A 21040-nucleotide genomic window follows, 5' to 3' on the forward strand; every position below is an offset into this window, starting at 1 on the left:
TATTATTTTAATGTCTGCTCCAATCACGTCAATACGTAAGATGTGAAGGTGATGAGGTGTTTCATTACAAATTTACTTTTTAAAAATTTTAACAAATTTTGATTCTGTTCATTAAAACTACAGAGCTTCTTCAGAACAGTAAGGATTCCAAAAATATAATGCTTGTGTCAAAGAATAAATGAAATCAAAGGTAATTTTGCATTTCTATGATCTGCTAAATATAAATAACAATTTTCCTTACGTTATCGCTATTTTATAATTATGATTTTTGTCATGTTTGGGCCATCATGAATGTATTTCTTATTTCAACAAACATTTATTAATCTGTATGTGGGCTCTTGGTATTTCAGCATCTGACAAATTGCGGAGTAAACGAATGTTGCTGATATTTAAAGTTTATTTTCATGAAGGATTTTTAATGCTATAATTAAATTCTAGGAAATAAATCTAAAAAAATTTGAAAAGGTTTTTTTAAGTGTAGCCTTTCTCTGTTTGTGATTTATGAAATTTTGCTAAATGCTTTAAAATTTTTCACTAATAGATGTTTTTTGCCTTTGCCTATGTAATTTAGTGTTAAAATTATAAAGAAAAAAATCTCTCAGTAAAAAAAGCACTTTTTTATTTGTTTGAACATTTGTTTGTCATAAAATATCTTTTGAATTGCATTAAAGTAATGCAACAGTTGTTGTAAATAAATAGAGCATTTATTTAGCCAAATATAATTGGGATATAAACACTTCTCACTGGGGCAGGGAGGGGGGGATTGATTTGTAGATGTATCTCCCTTTTAAACTCAAAAATCTTCATTTTTTTTGACCACAAGAAATAAATTTAAACTAAACATGCCTCCCTTCCTCCATTTTTTTTTCTCTGGCTATGTCACTATTCCTTATTGATTTTACTTTTGTTTTATTTCTTTGTCATGTTAAAAATTATATTAATAAAAGCAAAACAAATGAAGATGAAATACTAAATGCATTATAAAGAAAATACAGCTGGATCAATAAATTTGTCAAATATTTTTTTGTTTAAAATGAGGAGAAAATAATGGTGCTTAAGTTAAGCACTTAATGTTGTGAACAAACCAACAAATACACAACTTGCCACATTTTACTTATTCATCATTGTTCTGGTAACTTTTCCTGAAGTTGGCTTGTGTCACTCAGGTCACACAACTTTTTTGTTTGGCATATGTGCAAAATGACAGTACATTAGTATGCTTATTGTCCACTGTTACAGTCAGGTTGATCCAGGTTTTCTGTTTTATTTTTTAAGTCTGCATTTTGTGAAAGAATTAAAAGAAATATTGTTAACTTTTTTTGTTTTGTGCAATTTCTTGCATTTTTTTTTTTTTAATGTTTTTTTTTTTTTTTTTTTGTGAAAAAATCATTTTATACAGCATGTTTAGCTGTTATGAATCTCATCTGAAATCTCTTTGGTCTAAAGAACTTCACTGGAAATGACTTGGAAGTTGGAGGTTTTTTTCACTGAGGTTCTGCTTTCAAACTACAGTGAAACCTTCGAATAGCGGACAGTCAAGGGACTAGAAGTTTTGTCCGTTATTGGGAGGTGTCCGCTATTAGGAGGAACTACTTACCTTTTTCAAAATGGGCTGTTGTTCCCTTTGTAGAACACAATCGAAACAATTGCGAAAGGTTTACTACATTTTACGTCAAGAGTAATTAATCTGTTTTTTCTTAATAAAAATTTACTGACAGCACACACTTGTCTTAAAAAGCATTTAATCAATTAAAGTAATCAGTTAAAACAGTTTGACATCTCTTTTTTGCATTACAAGACTGTTTCTCAATATAAATATTTAAATCATTTACCTTAGCAAATCCTTCAGTGTCCCCTTTGCTCAGGAAAAAGTTTTTCAATTCTTTACTGTATTTCAGTGCTTCCGAAAATTCTCTACTTGTGCAATTTTTTTATGGTTAATTTATTTATTTTATCTCGAGTATCACTATTGCATGATTGACAGTTGCCAATATGACCTTGAATATGGGCAAATCTTTTTCATGTCTAAAAATTAAACAACCCAACGAAACCACGGACCACGGCGCCATAAAGCCGACTACTACCGGCGTCGGTCTGCTCAATTGCATCTCCCGAGAGCCCCAGTTAGAAAAAACACCCAGTTTCCTCTTTTTTATCTTAACTTTTGAATAGTTATTGTGTACAAAATTCATTAAAATCTTAAGAAAAACGTATGTTAATTGTTAGACTGACATCAGTTTTCACTTATCTGCTTCAAAACTCTCAAAACTAGCCGTAACAAAATTATGACTTTTTTTCCTTTTTTATTTTTCGCTGATTGCAAAAAGTACCATGTCTTTTAGTTTTTTTTTTCTGCCCCCCACTTTTAAGCCCCAATCGCTGCCTCTGCCCATTGCCACCCTTTTAATTCCAAGAAACAGTGATAAGGAAATGACGGGGGGGGGGGGGGGGGGGGGGGAGGGTGGAGAATATCAGCTGTGGAGGATGAAAAGCTTTGTAAGGCAAGCAGTTACTAAGATATTCTGTGAAAAGAAAAAAAAAACGGAAGTGCTACGATCGCAAGGGAAATTTTTTTGAAATAACTGTCCGTTATTCGGAGTGTCCGTTATTCAGAGTGAATTACATGGAATGGCCTATACTGAGGGACTGGGACTTGCAAAAATGTCCGTTAATTAGAGGTGTCCGTTATTCGGGAGTGTCCGTTAAGGGAGGTTTCACTGTAATTGATTAAGCTTAAAAGTGATGAAAGATCTGTTTTAACCAGGACCGGATTTGGAAGTATGGACGCCCCGCGGCAACGAAGGAGTGAAGGCCCCTAATCAGGGTTCAAAAAGATCATCATATTTTCAAAAATATCCGATACTTTGATGCATATCCGAATATTTTGATATATATGTATATATCCGATATTTTCGATCAGCACTTTAATAGTAAAATGCATCCTGCTACTTATTTTTTTTATATTATTATTATTATAATTAATAAACTTAAAATTACTGTTTCTTATTTATATCTAAACATACATTTCATTTTAAAAGTTATGTACTTTTAAGGTTATCCACTTTACGGAAATATCCATTTTGTCTAGACTCTAGACGCCTTTTTGTTGCAACGGCGCCTTTTCTTTTCGTTCAAATGTGTTACATAAGAACACAATTTTATTTCTTTTTATCTTCTTTGGAACAGAATTTTTCGTTTCAATTTGTGAAAAATGAACTTAAATTACAACACGATTCCATTTTGAAAACGCCACTACCAAAATAATAAATTACTGTGAGGAAAAAACTGAATGAATGAATTTAAGGATCACAGATGTATTCACTAAATCATGTGCGATATTTGACTATTTTTATGATCGCGAGTTTTGTAAATGGCATTTTTGAAATTGATTTTTGTAACATCAAGAACACTAAAATTTTGCTTTTCATTTCTTGTAACCTTAATACATTCAGTATATAATAAATTTCAAGCGATATATTAAAGGGGTTTCACCAACTTAAAGAGCTAAATCCTTTCTTTGGTTAAAAAAAAAAAAAGAGCGCCTCCATGCAATCTATTGCTAATAGAAAATGATAACAGATTTTTAATGATTGATTCCGAATTCTTTGTTATTATTAAAAACTGTCAAAAAAAGAAGGAAGCAGGAGAGAATAAATGTTTTCAATAGATATTTTTGTTAAAAAATTTCCATTCAAGTCATTTTGTCAAATAATTTTAAAATTTTTGAGCTCAAAAAGCGAGAAAATGTAAATATGACCTGCGAAGTTAACCATTTTTTGATTTTTTAAAACTTTATTTCTCTTTAACTGAGAGGTAGAAATTACAAATTAAATGAATAAAAAAAATATATTGCCACTGAAATGCTCGCGCAAGTAAAAAATTGATACTAAATGGATACTTGCAATCAGAGCTTTCTGATATATCGATAATAATATTATTTTTGTGCAAGCATTCTTTGTAGATATACAGAAAAAAAAAATGTCAGGGAGAAAAATTTTAAAATTTGCTGACCTGTGAAAGTTAGGAAGATATATTTTGTAAAAATTTTATTGTGGAGGCCCCGGGGCAGTAGCTCCGCCTGCCCTCTCCTGAATTCGTCCCTGGTTTTAACAAATGAAATTTTGTGACCAGTCTAATTTTAAGATATGAATTAAATTGCATGTTTAGCTGTAATAAATCTCATCTGAAATCTCTTTGGTTCAAAGGTCACTGAAAATGGCTTGGAAGCTGGAGGTTTTTTACCGATGGACCCTTTCAAACTAATTGATTAAGCTTAAAAGTGATGAATGGTCTGTTTTAACAAATGAAATTTTGTGACAGGTCTCATTTTAAGATATGAATTTTTCTGAAGTGGTTGCTTTACCAACTGGAATTTTGAGAAGGGGTGACAAAGCAGACCCAATTTGCATCTGAATCGCCCCTGTATAGGTATTAGAATGTCAGCCAGAACAAAACTTTACATCAATAGCTGATGAAAGCAGGCTTTGAAATTTTGTAGTTCAATATCCATTTCCAGTGTTAGAAATACTTTAAAAAAAAACTGTTTCTTACTGACCGAAAAGCAAGAAGATATGTTGGTATGTAAAAGTCCAAACAGGAAATATATAATTCTATAACGTATGTTACTACCATTTGACCCCACAATACCGCTATTTGCGCAATCGCTAATCCTAGATGCATACATACATCCAATTGCAAAAATGGTCAGAATAGCTTGGAGATTTAAGATATGGAAAATTTTTAACAAAAAAAGAATTTAATAAAAAAATGAATTTGTTTTGAATTCAATAATTGATATTGAGTAAAAGAATATTGATTATTTAAATTCAAAACCATACCTTTTTATAGGAATTGGTAGGAAATAAGTGTTGTTTAGTTAATTAACTTTCAATTGCATATTGCTGTATGTTCAAAATGGTTAGGCATCTATGAGTTTTTTGATAAATATATACTTTAATCAGTGCTCGATTTCTAAAAATTGAGGTACCGGAACTCTGTTAAGGGCGGACACACCGGGGGGTCTGAGGGGTATCCATACCCCCCTCCCCAGCTAAAGGGGGGTCCGGGGGCTCTCGGAAAATTTTCAAAATTTCAGTTTAAAATTACGCATTTTAGGCTGTTTTTACTTCTCAATCAACAATAGTTTAGTGTTCAAAAAGTAAGGCTTGAAACAAATATTTTGACTAATCAAGTAAGAAGAAATTTCAGTCAGCAACATCAACACTTTAACACAGTCAATCAACAAGTCAAACTGCCAACCACGTAAGAAAGGGAGTATTCGGTTAAAAAGAAAGAAATATTTTATTGAACTCAAACTTTTTAATAAACATAATGAAAAGCAGTAAAACAATACAACATAACTGTTTCAAAAATTGTTCTTAAAATATACTCCAAAACTTCATCATGTTTTCTTCGTATTTGCCTTCTCTTGATCTTTCCTTACTCTTGACAGCTAGCGCCGAGTGGTGTCCAGAAACCAGCCAAGAGTTAACATACTTCTCTGGATCAAACAGTCTAAGAGGAGGTCCATTAATTTTCAAAAACATCAGGCCAGAAACCGTTCTTATGTTGAGTGAAGATCGCAGCGGTGTAATTATTAAGTTCATCTGAGAGAATCCTCTTTCACATTCACTTGATGAAATGGCAACCGAGTCAATTGATTGTTTTACAGGATTGAGGCTTTCTGGTAACTCTCTGGAGTAGATATATTCGCGTAAACCTGTAATTAACTGTCTTTCGTTAAGTTTGAACCTGGAAGCAAGTTTCCTCATTTCATTTTCCCCAAAAGTTATTGGGAGTTTCGTCGGCCAGGTTTTGGTATCCATAACTTCAAGAGTTGTAGCTAACTCAACATCTTTGTCATCAAGTAGTCTCGTTTCAATAGAAGTTTTAAGGGCCTCGTAAAATATTTTGGGGTTCAACGGCTGATTGTCTGATCTCCCTTCTTTTGTGTGGAGAGGAACTCCGAAAAAAGACAAGTTGTTTACTGCTTCTTGAGCCATTGTTGAGTAGGACCCTGGAACTGTTTTTCTTTCTTCAAATAAACCAACTGTGATTAGCAATTTTCTGTTCGCATAGTTCAAATCTGCATTACGATGTTGTAAAGCTTCACTTAGTTCTGAAAGTTCTTGCAAAGCATCTGCCATCAATCCCAGGTCTAGAATGAAATTAGTTTCTGTGATTTTGTTAAGAAGTCCGGAAAAAGTACTTTTATCTTTGCTGTCTCTAGATGGGTCATTTGAAGCTTCTTTAAAGTGTTCGACTAATGCTTCATATGACGTCCAAACAGCTGACACAGATCTAAAACTAGATGCCACCCAACGGGTGCTCAAGACTCTTCCAATTTTTAACATTTCTGTATCCAAAAGAGTTGCACAGCTTCGAAGTTCCCTGCTGTTCTTTGGTGAAGCATGATAGACAACATAGAGTTTGTCAATAAAAGATTTAAACCTATTAACTTCTGAAACAGATTTAATAACGTCTGACACTGACAGCTCAAGTCTATGGTTTGCACAGTGCCAAACAATAACAGAAGGAAATTTCTCACGAAATAATGTTGCAACGCCTTTGTGCTTACCGATCATAGTAGCAGCACCATCACAAGTTAAGCTTGTTAAATTATTACTTAAAAATACGTCAGATAGTCCATTAGACCGAAGACAGTTCATCAAAGAGTCAAAAACAGCTCTAGCAGTAACGCCATCTAGTTCTATTAGATCCAAAAAGACGTTAGTGGAGCCACTCATACCGGTTTTAGGCAAAGAACACCGAACGTATACTATTAAACTTGACTTATTACTTAAGGACGTGGATTCATCAATTATCAAACCAAGTTTTGTATCATTCTTAATGATTTCATCTACAAAGGTTTTCTTCATTTCCTTACTGATATGCAAAGCAATTTTAGCACAGGCTTTGTCTGAGTGTAAAATGCGACCCATGTTAATCCCATTTAATTCTTGCAAATCAACTTCCGTTTCAAAATTGTTAAAAGACTGATTTTCTTTAACAACCTTGTACGCCGTTCGGAAAATTTTCCCCGTTATTTCTTTTTCATGAGAGTTCTGTCTCAAAATAGTTTTCTCCAGTTTTCCGTCTTTACTTTCGATTAGGATTTCAGCAGCTGCCTTATGACCAGCACTCTCTTTGTGGTCAAAAATCTTTTTCCTTAAAGACGTTTGCTTTTTCTGTTTAGTGTCACCATAACTGTCTATTTCAACATTTGCCCATTCTTTTGAAATTTTCATACCTGTTTTTTTCTTAACAGATAAGATCCCTACTTCTTTTCAAGTACTGCATCCTAACTTTCCATTTTTAATTAACAACCAGTCATATTTTTCGCAAAAATCAGTTTTTTGAAAATTAGTCCAACAATCTGGCAAGGCATTGTCGTTACACTCAACCTTTTGTCCTTGTTCTTTAGAGTGATGTTCGTCAGAATCTGAACTGGTTACCTTTTCAGTGCTAGTTGACAGTTGTAAGGTCGTTGAAGATGGTTGCGTGAGGTTGTCTTCACAATCAATGGTTCGCTTAAGTCTCTTAGTATCACCCGAGGGTAAAAAAAAATCGGTTAACTTTTTGTTCATCTTATTTCACAACAATCACACTCGCATACATTGATAAACTTCAACACAACTAACCTAAGTAACGTAACAGAGATAAATAAAAGACGACCGTGTGTGCAAGTGGGTAGCGCGTAGTAGAGTACAGTACAGGACAACACGGACTCCTGACTACGGGACTACGACTGAGCAACTGAGCATCTAGTGATGAACGAAATGTGGAATAGACGCCAGACGGACGAGTCTATCTCTAACCTGGAGGGGAGGAAGCTATACTGCACGTGCGCCGCGGCGGATGAGTCTACTCACTGACAAAGAATTTTAACTGTTTTCAAATAATTTAGTTTTTTTACAGAGAGAGGTTCCGGAACGCCGTTCCGCCGCGTTCCGCCTGAAATCGAGCACTGACTTTAATCAATGTTAAATAATTAATGATAAATATTTACTTAAAAAATACTTTAAAAGAACTGTTAATTTAATCAGCACAATATTGTATCAAGATGCATTGTACAATTTTTTGCTTTTCTTTCTTCTGTACATCTGTATATACATTAGTCAATATAGTTATGTAGTGCTACAAACCCCCTACCATTGGCACCGGTAGCCAGTCATGAATCTACAACTTTTGGGACCCCTGGGGGCAACAAAATCTGTAGGACCTCTCCCCAGAGGCCAGCGGGGTATATTTGCAATGTTATAAGTCTTAATGCTACCTTTTTTCTCAATTTCTTATGTCTTTAGGTCCCTTTAAGGATGTGTCCCCTTCCCCGCATTGAGGGGTCTGCGAATGCGCAGTTCAGGACCTGCTGGTAGCTTATCCCATATTTGAAAATTTTGAATTTGGCAACCATGAGCCTCTTATCTTACTGTGCTAGTTGGGAAGCAACAAAAAAGTACAATACATTCAAAAATGTAATATAACCAACGTTTCTAAAAATAACGATTGAATTAATATTCAAGTGAGTGATATGCTGTGAAATGAAATTTGTCTTTTGTTATATTGGATGAATTTTTCAATAAAAACAGCAACAACAGTAAAAATATATATATAGTTTACTTATTGCATTTTTTACAATAAAATTTTTTAAAAAGATTTTGGTTTTGTAATGAAACGAGAATCTAAACAACTGCGCCTTCTACACAATGCACTGTCGCAGACAGAATTTACTTTCCTTGGGGAGAGGTACATTGAACATCAATACTGTTAAAACCAAGGGTCCTGGAGAGGTTACCCTCCTCCCTTCCCTTGGTGTGACTTATGGAAAAAAATTAGGCAGGCTCAAAAAATTTTGGTTAAAACATACGTCCACCGATCTCTTTGAGGGGAGGGGGATAGGAAAAGCTAATAAGACTAAATTTAAAAGTGATTTATTGTAATGTTAATCTATTATTATGTGGCTGTTCATTCAGATGGAAAACATATTTTAGGGGACTCGCCTTAGGGTTTAGGGGGATTCACCAAAAGAACTGGTGATTGACTATATTTGCTTTTTTTTACAACTGAAGGAATGAAAAAACAAATATTTTGAGGGACGGTGTAACCCCCACCCCCTCTCTCTTCCCTCCCACCAACTACAGCATTGTGCCTATTACAAGTTTTTTTTTTTTTAAGATGGTTACCTTAATGGATATCTATTTTTGTTCAACATTATGACTTACTACGAGTGAAATATGCTAACTTCAAAAAATAATCAAGGGCACCAGTGCCTTTTTTCCTCCCCCTCTATTCTTATAACATTTCAGTATGATTCTGTGTATATCAGTAGAGCAATTTTTATTCAGTAAAAAATAACTACAGTGGAATTCGGTTACAACAAACTTCTAGGGACTTCAAAATTTTGTTCATTTTGTAACTATAATTTATTGTAATGGAATTCAAACAATTTCCTTATACTCTTACTGATCAATGTCTTTTTGATAACTCAAATTAATAGATACATGTACTCACATACCCGCATTCAAAGTGATACTTCTGAAATTCATATTTTTTGACAATAATAAAAGTTGCTGAATATCGAGTTTGGCCCTTGTAAATTTAAAGAACTTCAATGTTTTTGAATCTGATTGAAACCCCTGTGTGTGTGTGTGTGTGTGTGTTTTTTTTTTTTTTTTTTTTTTTGTAAGAAATGATGTTTGCAATAGCTAGGAAAAAATAAATAATTAGCTGCTACAGAAACAACACTAAGTTTGTACAATTTTTCAATAATAAATATTTCATTTTTTAAATAAAATTTGGAAAAAAAACCCCTGAAAATACTGAAAAAAATTAAACAGCAATAATAATTTTTTCAGCAAAAAAAGTATGATAAAAAACACTGCTTTATGGTCCTGAAGTTGACTCAAAAACGTTTGTACCCCATTCAGGAAAAATGCAAACATTCCTATTCTGTTCATTGTCTAAAAAGGAAAGATTAAAAATTTTCTTGGACAATAACATGAAACTCTCTCAGAAGTCGTTTTCGAACATGCAAAAAAACGATAATACAACAATAGAAATCATCTATATCCTGCACATTTTTATAGGAATGTTGTAGATGAACTTAAAATGTTCATTTCACTACTGAAAAACAAAATTTTCTGGTTCTTATATCAGTAGCGTCGTTACGGCGGAAGGGGGGGGGGGCAGTCGGTCACATCCGAAGTGAAATCGCAGGTTTTTAAAAAATATAAATTCTTGTTTCCTGCAGTCAAAAGTATTACTTTTAGACACTGAAATTGATAGAAAAACCAAAAATAAAAATATCATGGAGCAAGAAAAAACTTTCATTTTCCCAACACTTAATTTTCAATTAATTTTTTAAAGTGTCCGATTTTGAAAATAAGGCGTGGTCTTCATGACATCACAAATGTACTTTGGCACATCTGTCTACCGCGTTTCCACGTTATGATAATCAAGAAGCGAATCAAATATTACCCTCTATGAATGACTAGAGCCGCTATATAGATAGACCGACGCATAAGCTTAAGGTTAGCCATTTTGGATCGGATTTTTCATTGTTGCGGATCTAGGGTTGCCACAGCAAAGTTTCGTGTTTCGCCAAATTTTCCGTCAATAATATTTTATTTAATTAACAATTCACGTGTGTGCCGCTCGCTCGCAGTGAACAATCACCAAACGCGATAACTCTTTAGAAAAGGCAAACACGCGCTCTGATCCAAAATGGCTGATCTTAAGCTGATGTGCCGGCATTTCATCATTTGTGATGTCATGTGCAAAAGCGTTAAGAATGAAATTACACCGTTTAAAATAATTGTTTAAAAAACTGGTAAGATTTTTTTTTTAAATTTGATTTATCATGTTTTTTTACCCTATAATGTATTGTTTGATCCTTTTCATGCCCCCTCCCCCACGTTTCTTTTATCATTTTCCATATTGATACCGATATTTTAATTAATTATTTTTAAATCACGTTTGTGATCAAATATGTTCTTAGACTGGAAATCTTCTTAGAGAAAATACATTGTTAGAATTACAAGCAAGAAAGCTTGATGCTACTAAAGACATATATGAAATTGGCGATGCTATTTGTGAGAAAATATTGAAGTTGTGTAAATTAAATTTCTGAAGCTGTCTGTGCTTAGTAGTAAGGAACGAAGTAGTTGAGCAACGGCTCTATCACTAGAAAGTTACAGAATAGTCGTTAATCGTTATATATATACATATATATGTTTTTTTTTTTAACGCAGTTTTAGACGATATTCGGTTTGGGGGGAAGAGAGATTCAGGGCCAATCCCCTGGAATTTTTCGAAATAGAAATCTTTAAAACACGATTGTAAACCATTTTTGGTATTGAATTGGGACCGGCAATTTTTCCCAATTGCAGCTACAAAAACTTAATTTTGGTTGACTTTCAATAATGTTAGAGAGTGGAGTTTTCGGAAGCTCTCCTCCAGAAACTTTTCGAAATTCATGCCTTGCAAGCTGAATTTAAGACAGTCTTTGATGATATTGACGAGAGGAGGGAGACATATTGCCTAGGAAAAGTTTTGAATTTAGCCTCTAAAACGCAGGTTTTAGAAGATCCTTTTCAATTGAAGCTACAAAATTTTCCTTTAGTAATGTTCGTGGGAGGAGAGGTTTGGGGGTCCTTCTTCAGTAATTTTCGGAGGTGCTACTCAGTAAATTTTTTCGCAATTGAAACCCTAAAAGCGAAAGTTTTGACGATCTTTGGAAACATTGGGGAGGGGGGTTGGAATTCGGAAACATGTTGAATTTTTCCGAGATTAAGTCCAAAAAACGAATTTTTTGACGACGATTTTATCAGGGCTGCGGAGTTGGAAGAAAAATTGTCGACTTCGACTCCAGGATTTTTAAGCGTCCGACTCCGGCTTATTTCTTTATTTTTTTTATATTTTCAAATCATCCCCTTCCCTCATGAGAAGGGAGAAAAACCCCTAAACAGAGATTGAAATATTAATTCCTTTTTAAGAAATTTTCACGTTGTATTTTATTGTAAATCTAAGATTTATACAACGTTAGAAATTCAATTTGAAAATCAAATTACCCAATAGTTACGATTTCTACAGTGAAACTACTTAAAAATCCCATTTAAGAAAAAAAAAAATTGAAAATGAATAATTTGCTCCCCTTTAATGTTTAAAAAATAGATGTTGATCAAATTCTGTGCTTTCAATTTTTGAAAGCACATAAAAGGGTTAGAGAACGAGTTTTTAGAGAGAAAAAGAAAAAAAACTTTTTTGCAAATTCAAAAAACTTTTCTTGAGAGGGGGCGGTCCCCCTCCCGGGGGACACCCATCTGGTGGGTGGCAACTCAACTTAATTTCAGAGTTTATAAAAATTGAAATACTTTAATTCTAAAAAAAATCCTCAATAACAAATCTTAAATTTCATCATAAAAATTTCAACAAAAATATTGCTCTAGATTGCAGAGAGAGGTCATGTACATGTACGTCTGGAGTATATTTTACACAAGATGCGGCGGTATATAGTTTTGTACGATTAGCTTTTACTATAACTACATTTCTTGGCTCAATTTTTAATTTTAGATCGATTGGCAGCTTCAGAATTAATCTTAATATGAAGATTTTTGGATTATCTACAATTATTGAGTGTTGTAACAAATAAATCATGTAGGGGAAAAGGGGGATCATGTGAACATGAGGCACATGTGAACATGGTATGTTTTACTAAGATCACTTCAAGCAAAAAATCTGGAAAAATTCTCAAATAAGGACAGTACTAGTTGTACCTCTTGGACAAACTTTTAGAGTAATGAGTCATTTTATGTTTCTGTGGTGGCAACTTTGTTTTAGCAGGTGTTGAAAAAAATTTATCAGTCTTCTGCACAAGTTAAGATTTTTAAAACTAACTGGTAATAGCCCAGTCAATAAAGGTTTCGTATCGCAACTAATTTAGGGAAAGCTAAATTTTTGCAGGTTATTAGTACATAAAGTATACACTAAAAATATACAAAGTCCCGACCCCCACCCCTCTTGCTTTCTCCCCCACCCCCTCCGAAACATTGCAAGAGCAGTACTATGATTATACGCTTTTCGTGTCGCAACTAATTAGGGGAAAGCTGAATTTTGGCAGGTTGTTAGTACATAAAGTATACACTAAAAAAATACAAAGTCCCGACCCCCACCCCTCTTGCTTTCCCCCCAACCCCTCTGAAATATTGCAATAGCGGTACTATGATTATACGCTTTTTGTGTCGTAACTAATTAGGAGAAAGCTGAATTTTGGCAGGATGTTAGTACACAATGTATTCTTCAAAAACGTAAGAAGTTTCGACCCCCACCACTCTTCCTCCCCCCCCTCCCTCACCCCCTCCGAAACACTGTAAGAACAGTACTATGATTGTACGCTTTTCGTGTCGCAACTAATGAAGAGAAAGCTGAATTTTGGCAGGATGTTAGTACGTAATGTAGTCTTTAAAAAAGTAAAAAGCCCCGATCCCCACCCCTCTTGCTTTCCTCTTTACCCCCTCCGATACATTGCAAGAGCAGTACTATGATTATGCGCTTTTCGTGTCGCGACGAATTTAGGGAAAGCGGATGCTTTTCGAGATGTTAGAACAAAAAGTATGCACTAAAATCAGACAAAGTCCCGACCCGCACCCCTCTTTCTCCCCCCCTCCCTTCCGAAACATTGCAAGAGCAGTACTATGATTATACGCTTTTCGCGTCCCAACTAAATAGGGGAAAGCTGATTTTTTTTCACAAGATGTTGGTATACTAAGTATACACTAAAAAAACACAAAGTCCCTACCCCTAATGCTTCCCCCTCCGCCTCGTCCGAAACATTGCAATAGCAGTATTATGATTATACACTTACAGCTCGAAAACTAATGATGATACCGGAGTATTCCTTTTTTTTATTTCACTTCTTACAATATTATAAACCAGTGGTGCCCAACCTACGTCCCACGGGTCACATCCGGCCCATGAAACTGATCAGTGTGAACCGTTGTTTTGCGAAATGTTACAACTCGAGGACTATGTAGCAACTGGTTTCTGAAAAACAGGTTGCATTCAAAAAAAAAAGTTATTATAACTACAATGTTTCTTTTATAAGAGGTCATTTAACAGCTTGTTAGCTTGGTCTGAAATATTTTTACAATGCATTCTACTACAGTGTCCACACATAGACGTATAATCGAACCCAGTTTTATGACAACTACAGTTTGTAACACAATGTTTTACAGTTGGAAGATATTAGTAGGAGAATTTCATTTGGAGCAGAGAGGTAATTGTCATGATCTTAGGAATCAGCCTGTTGCTTGAAATATATTTTCAAACCCATTCTTCTGCTGGAAGTTTAAAATCTAACCAAATTTGAATAAATGTTTGTAAAAAGCAAGTAATCACAAAAATGTCCTTAAAGTCCACTTTTGATTCATCAAAACTTCCACCAACTTCAGACGTCACTCGTCAATATCTTTTTAAGGTTTCCACCAGAGTTTTTAGGGTCAACACCAGATTCAAACTCGGTTAGGTTTTAAACTTCCCCCAGAAAAGTGGGGTTGGCATTATACTTCATGCAACAGACTGGTTCCTAAGTTCATGAAGATTGCCTCTGCTTCAAGTGAACTTCTCCAATTAGTATCTTGCGATTGAAAAGATTATGTGTTTCAAACAGTATCTGTCGTTAAGCTAGGTTCGATTGCACGTCTATGTGTGGACACTGTAGTGAAATGCACTGTAACAATATTTCGGACCAAACCAACGAAATATTAGAAGATGGCCCCTTATATAAGACTTAAAAATAAAAACCAAAAGTAATATTAAACGTTAATAATATCCGCTGCGAGAAAAAAATCAGTTCAAATATACTATTCCTGATTTATTTAAAGCTTAAATAGTTAGCCAAGCATTAACATTATTTTGTAGACTATCGCCGACACAAACGAATTATAAGCTTTTGTAACAAATAATTCCATTATGGTAGTAAATACTTTAAGTGAACGTCATTACATTTTTGATCCATTTCAAGAAAATGACTATTATCATATCTATAAATTTTGTTCAAACATTTCTTTCCAAGACGTAATGATAAAAAGCTATTAATTTGTTGAAGTTACTTTTTTGTTTTTGTTGTGAGATTTCTGCATCTGATTAAGTTGGTAAAATGGTGCAAACTGAGCTACATAAAAAGTGTATGTTTCATAATTTGTGTATAACAGTGGTCCCCCAACAATGTTTTCAGAAACCAATCCTTATATATTATTTCTGTAGCCTGTTTTTGGTTTCTACGCCAGATTTTCCTCAATTCTTGATCGATTTCTTTGATTTACACTTTATTTTAAAGCTTATGTTGCTGGCTACTGACGAAAAATAGACCCACGGTCTAAAAATTGTTTTTTTCAGCCGAAAAACCAGTTTTAAAGAACCTGAATGAGGTTTTCGGTTAAACTTATAACTTTAACTTGCACTATGACCAACAGAGCTGAATAGCTTGATTGGCAGCGCGTTCTCCTCGTAACCAGGAGAATGAGCGTTCGGGCCCACGTCCGGACAATCTGCATCAAAAAACTAGAAAAATATCGCGCATTGCATGAACACTTAATGAAGTGAATAACAAATATGAGGGAATAGAATAAATGAGAAGGAAATGCTACTTGCTGTTATGAAAACTTGATGCGACTTTGTGCTAAATTGCTTCTGAATTGTAAGTTTTTTTTTGTTTTTTTTTAAAGCTTTGGCTCTGGTAAGAAAATTAAAGCATAATGTAAGCGAAAATATAAGTAACAGGTTTAAGATTTCAGACTATAATAGAATTGTTTTTTGTTCAGAAAAAAATAATAAATCATATATTGAAATATATATTCTTCTAATGAGTTTTTGACTCTTTGTACAAATAAAAAATATACTACCTCAATTTAAAGGGTAAAATATATATTTTTTCTACTTTTTGCAAAAAAAAAATAGCTTATCACATTTTTACTACATTCGAAAAGCTACGCTTAAAATAGAGCATAGTTCAATTTATTTTGTATTTTAACCGTGCTGTTAAATGATGAACATGTGCTGCCATCTAAGTCATAACGGTTCAAGCTGCCTGCGGTAACGAATTGTAAAAATTTTCAACAATAAAAACATTTCTCTTCAATATCTTATGTTCTATATTGTTCCCTTCTCATTTTAAAACTTATCAGGCTGGCTAATGATGAAAAATAGACTTACGGTCGAAAAATCAAGTTTTCGAAAACACCCCTTGCTGTTTGAAAACCTTGATGCAGCCTGTAGTTCTTATGCATTTTTTTTTAGCAAAGTTCTAATGCAGTTTTCCAATTTTTTACGTCGCTTTCGGCAAAAAAAAAAAGAAAAAAAAAAAACCTGTGTGTGTGTGTGTGTTCATATTTTAATAAAGTTTAAAAGCACCGGAATTTGTTGTTTGGTTAAATTGATAAGTTTTTTTCAGTAGAGCGTTCGGCTATAAACTATATGAACTTCGGGCAAGCTTGGGCTCTTCGACATAATATCAAATTTATATTAGTATTACGCATTACATGTACTCATAACATACACACGTAAAAAAATAAATGAAGTGGGAATGCTACTTGGGGTTTCGACTCCATTATGCAAGCTACAGTTATCATTAAGATAAGTTGACTGTTAATCGAAGGGTATTCTTCCTTTTTTTAAAGCTCTGACTACATTCAGATCACTCAGCATAATATAAGCATAAAAAAGTATTAGATTTACATAAAGGAAGTCATTTTTGTACAGAGAAACATTTTCATTGTATGCTGAAATGTAGATGTTTCTAATAGCAGTCTTCAACCTTTTGTACAAATGAAAAAATACTACGCCAAATTAAAACTACGAGTTTCAACCAGTAAATCTTTAATTATTTATTCGAATACGATATAAAACATTAAAATTATTATCAACTTCATTAGTAAGAAGTCATTTTCTACTCCTCTGCTTTCGGCTGAAAAAAAAAAAAAAAAAAACACATTTTGTCTACGTTCGAAAAATTACACTTAAAACGGAATCAGTTCAACTGGTTTTGGTTTTGAATTTTAAGTGTTCGATTAAAAGAAAAAGAAGTACGGGCTTTTAAGCCGTACAGGTTAAATAAGCCTATTATGGGAAATTGTTGAATATTCAAAAATAAAAACACTTATTTTTTCAACCCAATTTATTACTTCTCTAGAATTTTTGTTTCAATCGCTACGTGAGGTCTTCCTCATTCTTTAATCAAATTCCATGTTTTACGAATAATTTTAAATCGTATCATGCTGGCTAATGAAAAAAGATAGACGCATGATCTTATTATATTTTTTTCGGCGAAAAACTTTTTTACTGTGTTTTATTACGCATTCCTTCAATGAATAGCATTCGAAAAGGAAGGCACAGTTGCTAGGTTTGTTGGAGCATCGTACTGTTAATCAGAATGGCGCCAGTTCAAATCCGTGCCACTAAATATCTTTAATGTTTCTTCTTTTTCCGGTCAGATGCTCACATGGGCTGGACTGTATTTGCCACAACCTGTTTTTTCACATGCAAAATTACTGATTTTTCACGTGTCACTCAGCCACACTTTTATTGAAATTTATATTTGCATTGAAAATACATACAACCAAAAGGGGAGCGATGATCAAATTATCACAACGTTGTATTTAACGAGATTTTGTTACTGATGTCTTCAAATTACATGCCTTCTCTTGTGCGCTTACTTTTTTCCGTTTACTTTTTTCAGTTTTTCTTCATAATATTCAAAGATAAAAACACTTATTTTCAATCTAATTTATTACTTCTCTAGAATGTTTGTTTCAATCGCTACGTGAGATCTTCGTCATTCTTTAATCAAATTCCATGCTTTACGAAAAATTTTAAATCGTATCATGCTGGGTAATGACAAAACATAGAAGCATGATCTTATTATTATTATTACTATTTTTTTTGGCTGTTTTTTACTACGCATTCCTTCAATGAATAACTTTCGAAAACGAAGGCGCCATTGCTAGGTTGCTAGGTTTGTTGTGGTGTCGGGCTGTTAATTAGAATGGCGCCAATTCGAATCCGCGCCAATAAATATCTCTTTAATGTTTCTTTTTTTCCCGTCAGATGCTCACATCGGCAGGACTGTATTTGCCACAACCTGTTTTTTCACATGCACAATTATTGCTTTTTCACGAGTCACTACTCAGCCACACTTTTAATGATATTTAAGTTTGCATTGAAAATATGTACGACCAACAGTTGAGCGATGATCAAATTATCACAACGTTGTATTTAACGAGGTTTTGTTACTGATGGCTTGAAATTACATGCCTTCTCTTCTGCGCTTACTTTTTTTCGGTTCTTCTTCATAATGTTCTTCCTTTGAAAATTTTAAAGAAAGAAATGCCTTATAAAGCGATTCGAAGCACAGTGCGGAGTTCCGCACGGGTCGACTAGTTTCTAAATATTTGGCTAACAATTTGTAATTGTCATTAATCGTGCTCTTCGAGTTGTAACATTTCACAAAACAACGGGCAACACGGATCAGCTTCGCGGGCCGGATACGGCACCTGGGCCTTAGGTTGGGCACCACTGGTGTTATAATATTGTTAGGCGTGAAATAAAAAAAAGGAACAACCCGGTAACATCATACATTTTCAAGCTGTACGCGTATAATCATAGTACTGAACTGATCAGTGTGCAATGCTTCGGGAGGATGGGGGGGGGGGGGGGAGCAGCAAGAGGGGTTGGGGTCGGGACTGTCTAGGTTTTAGTGTACACTTTATGTTTTAACATCGTGCAAAAATTCAGCTTTCTCTTAATTAGCTGCGAAAAGAAAAGCGAATAGTCAGCAAATAGACTCTTGATGGTCTAAGTGTTTCGGAGAGGGTGGGGGGGGGGGAGCAAGAGGGGGGAGGGTCGGGACTTTATGGCTTTTTAGTGTATACTTTATGTACTAACATCCTGCCAAAATTCAGCTTTCCCCTAATTAGTTGCGACACGAAAAACGTATAATCATAGTACTGCTCTTGCAATGCTTCGGAGGGGGGTGGAGGAAAAAGCAAGAGGGGTGGGTGTCGGGTCGGGACTTAGTGTTTTTTTAGTGTTTTCTTTATTTACTAACGTCCTGCCAAAACTCAGCTTTCTTCTAATTAGTTGCGACACAAAAAGCGTATAATCATAGTACTGCTATTTCAGTGTTTCGGAGGGGGTGGGGAGAAAGCAAGAGGGGTGGGGGTCGGGACTTTGTATTTTTTTAGTGTATACTTTATTTGCCAACATCCTGCAAAAATTCAGCTTTCCCTAACTTAGTTGCGACAAAGCCTATTTTTTTACCTTCATTGACTGGGCTAATAATGTAAATCTAAGTATTACGAACCATTGTATGAACATTCAAGTAAATTTATGACAATGTTTAATTTTTTTATTAAATTAAAAATTCTTTATTTTTGCGAATTAGTTTTAAAGTAGTCGATGGGGCACTTGTGAACACAAATCTGGAGGCACAAGTGAACAGTTCTCATAGCCGCTCTCCGTAATATTATTATTAGTTTAGGATATTTTAAGTGTTAAAAAGTGTGTACATATTTATAATTATTATTTTCTTATAATCAGTTTGTAAATTTACTGTTAACTAGTGGTACCCGCACGACTTTGCCCGTAATAGAAAAATTAATAGGTCTTTTGGTTCGCTTGTATATTTACAAAAAATGTTTGGTGAATTTTCTCGCCAATTGGATTGTACCCATGTTACGGTTCCACGTTATGATAATTTCGTATCTCGCCAATTGACTTGTGCCCATGTTACGGTTCCACGTTATGATAATTTCGTAATTTACTCGTCCATCTAATGATATTTTTGTTCTTATAATTGGAATAGAAAAAGAACCACATCGAGTTTTCGAAAAATCGCTTCGAGGATCACACCCCCCATGCTACAAACTAACTTTGTGCCAAATTTCATGAAAATCTACCGAACGGTCTAGGCGCTATGCGCGTCAACGACATCCTACAGGCATCCAGACATCCAGACATTCTCCGGACAGGGCCGCGCCAAGCCTGATCGGCGCCGTCGTGCAAATGTCTTTTGAGCGCCTTTATGCTCTGGCGTTCGAGGAAAATATAGTTAACACCTGCAGAGAAGTTTTGTCGACAAAAATTAAATCGAAAAAAAAAAATACGTTCGGTATTTAATTTATGCAAAAAATAATGTGTGAATATTTAATTTCACAATATGGTGTACGTTTTTACTTCATATCTCGAAAATATTCCGAGTTCAGCTGCTCTTTTGATACGCTAATGATGCGTTTTGGAAGGAGAAAATATTTTAATATCTAAGCCATAACCACTTTGAATATTTATCTGATATCTAAGTGATGAACAATTAATAAAATTTTTATGTCTGTCTAAACTCTAAACATGACAAAAGGAACAGTGGCCCAACTAGAAAGTAGTTTCAGGGAGGCACAAATTGAAAGAAAATATCTCTTTTAATAAGAGGGATCCGGGTTCTCCCCGGAAACATTTTGAAACTTCAAGTTTTAAAAACCTAATTTTAGACGGTCTTTGGTTGTACTATCAATGTTTAAACTTTCCATGGTATTATGGGAAAAAAGGTACAAGGGGCTCCGTGGAAATTTATGGAAGTTGAAGCCTTAAAACGTGATTATAGGCCATATTTATTGACCTTAGATTAAGGGATAGAACTCTGAGATTCTACTCGCCCGTTTTTTTTTTTGGAAAAATAGAATTTTTTTTTTTTTTTTTAACCTCCAATTTTTTGAAATTGAACTTCCAAAAACGCAATTGTAGACCATTTTGAAGATTTTTACAAAAAGGGAATTCTGGATCTCCTCCCTGGAAAATTTTCCAAAATAAAATCCTAAAAACCTAAGCAGTATTCTATGATATTAGAAATGGTTCAGAGACTATTTTAACTTTCTAAATTCATGTTTGAAAAACGTAATTTTTGATGATATTTAAGGAAGGAGGTTCGGGGGCACTTGCCCGAATATTTTTTGAAATAGAAGTCTTAAAAACGTGATTGTAAGACCATATTTGGTAA

At 34.2% G+C, this 21040-nt stretch overlaps 1 protein-coding gene across 5 annotated transcripts in view; it reads left to right on the plus strand.

Annotated features, from left to right (window-relative positions):
- Nucleotides 1-25: 25 nt before the first annotated feature.
- LOC129228172 (TGF-beta-activated kinase 1 and MAP3K7-binding protein 2-like) overlaps nt 26-21040 on the plus strand; it is a 303446-nt gene continuing 282431 nt past the window's right edge. For all 5 annotated transcript variants that reach the window (XM_054862828.1, XM_054862824.1, XM_054862826.1 and 2 more), the window contains exon 1: nt 26-190. The gene's annotated coding sequence lies outside the window, so the exon portion shown is untranslated. The remainder of the gene's footprint in view (nt 191-21040) is intronic.

Source organism: Uloborus diversus, chromosome 8, assembly GCF_026930045.1.
Source record: "Uloborus diversus isolate 005 chromosome 8, Udiv.v.3.1, whole genome shotgun sequence".
Taxonomy (NCBI): domain Eukaryota; kingdom Metazoa; phylum Arthropoda; class Arachnida; order Araneae; family Uloboridae; genus Uloborus; species Uloborus diversus.